Source organism: Pteropus vampyrus, unplaced genomic scaffold, assembly GCF_000151845.1.
Source record: "Pteropus vampyrus isolate Shadow unplaced genomic scaffold, Pvam_2.0 Scaffold5320, whole genome shotgun sequence".
Classification (NCBI taxonomy): domain Eukaryota; kingdom Metazoa; phylum Chordata; class Mammalia; order Chiroptera; family Pteropodidae; genus Pteropus; species Pteropus vampyrus.
This window is the reverse complement of record NW_011894101.1, coordinates 5169-6852: the sequence shown is the minus strand read 5'-3', so window position 1 is coordinate 6852 and position 1684 is coordinate 5169. Positions and strand designations below refer to the sequence as shown.

Below are 1684 nucleotides of genomic sequence, written 5' to 3'. Positions count from 1 at the left end.
CTTGTCAGCTTACAATCCCTTATTTTTTAATTTTTTATGCCTATAGCACCTGGTCTTCCTAGATGGTCTCCCATCCAAGTACTAATCAGGCCCAACCCTGCTTAGCTTCCAAGATCAGATGGGATTGGGCTTGTTCAGGGAAGCATGGCTGTAGACTATTTCAATTTTTGCATTCTTCATTTGACTGGTTCTTTTTTATGTTTTTAATCTCCATTTTTATATTTCCTATCTCTTTGTTGAAGCTTTCACTGAGATCATTAAACATTCTTATAACCAGTGTTTTGAACTGCATCTGGAAGATTGCTTATCTCTTTTGTTTATGTCTTTTTCAGGAGCTTTGTTCTGTTTTTTCACTTGAGACATGTTTCTTTGTATCCCATTTTGGCTACCTACTTGTGTTCATTTCTATATAATTAGAAATTAGACATAGAGCTGCTACGCCTCCTGGTCTTAGTAGCGTGGCATTATATAGTAGATGTTCTATGGGGCCCAGTGGTGCAGTCTCCCTGGTCACATGAGCTGGAGCTCCACATGTGTGTGCCCTACTGTGGTAGTTGAGCCCTAGTTGCTGTTTGCATGTCAGTGAGAGGATTGACCCTCAGGCTGATTGATTCTGAGGACTGGCCATGACTACAGTGGAGGAGCTGTTGTGCAGGGGCTGACCCTACAGAGAAGGATTCATTTTAGCAGGACTCTGATGCCTGCCCAGTCTGTCCTCTGGGTATAACATCCTCAGATTTGGCCCCATGTGGTGCTACAGCTCAGGTTAAAACCGGCCACCGGGTATGCTGGCCCTGGGGACCTCCTGGGATGGGCCACAAAGTGATCCACAGAAGTAGTTCACCCATGCTGGACTTGAGAGTGCCTGGGGGATATGATACTAAGATGCACACCAAGGCCGGCTGCTGTTAGTGCCAGGCTTGGGACGTCACATGCTACTTGTTTGGGGTTTGTGAACCTTTGAGAAATTTTAGGGCCTGCAAATTGGATGGGATGGAGTCTCAGGGAATCACCAGGGCAAGCTGACCAGTGTTAACCTGGTTGATGAAGACTCAGATATGGTGCCTGTCTAAGTCTGCATGCTGGTATGCGAGAGGCTCAACAAAGTAACAATGCCATGTGTCAGTGCTTCTATCTGGGAGGAAGTTGCCTCTCTAGTCCTTGTCCTGAAGCCAGACAATTCAGTTACTCCCTGTATGTCCCTAGTATCTTTCAAGCTGCTGCCCCAGCACTGAAGCTCAGAGCAAGTGAGTCCATCAGCAAGTAAGTCCATGTGCTGGCATTTTAAGAGGGAAAGCTTGGGACACCTGCAGTCCTCCATCTTGCTCAGCCACAAACTCTGCTGGTTTTCACAGCCAGAAGTTGTGGGGACTTCTCTTCCCAGCACTGGCGCTCCAGGCTGGGGATCCTCGCTCCTTCAGGGGGACTTCCATAGTGAGATATCCTTCCTGATTCTCAACCACCACATGTGGTGTGGGGCCAGCTCGTTTTGTGTCTCTACCCCTCTTACTAGTCTCAATGTGGCTTCTTCTGTATATCCTTAGTTATAAGACTTCTGTATGGCTAGACTTCAGGTGATTTACCTCCTCTGCCATCTTGACTGGAACTCCATTCATATTTTCTTTATGGCTTTATGGCCCAGCAGACAGATCTGACTGGTGAGGATGTAATTCAGAGACTGAGG

General features: G+C 46.9%; 1 non-coding gene across 1 annotated transcript; it reads right to left on the bottom strand.

The window, feature by feature from the left end:
• Positions 1-37: 37 nt before the first annotated feature.
• LOC111734759 lies at positions 38-156 on the bottom strand. Its single transcript, XR_002778582.1, has one exon. It is a non-coding gene; the product is annotated as a 5S ribosomal RNA (ribosomal RNA).
• Between the last annotated feature and the right edge of the window lie 1528 nt (positions 157-1684).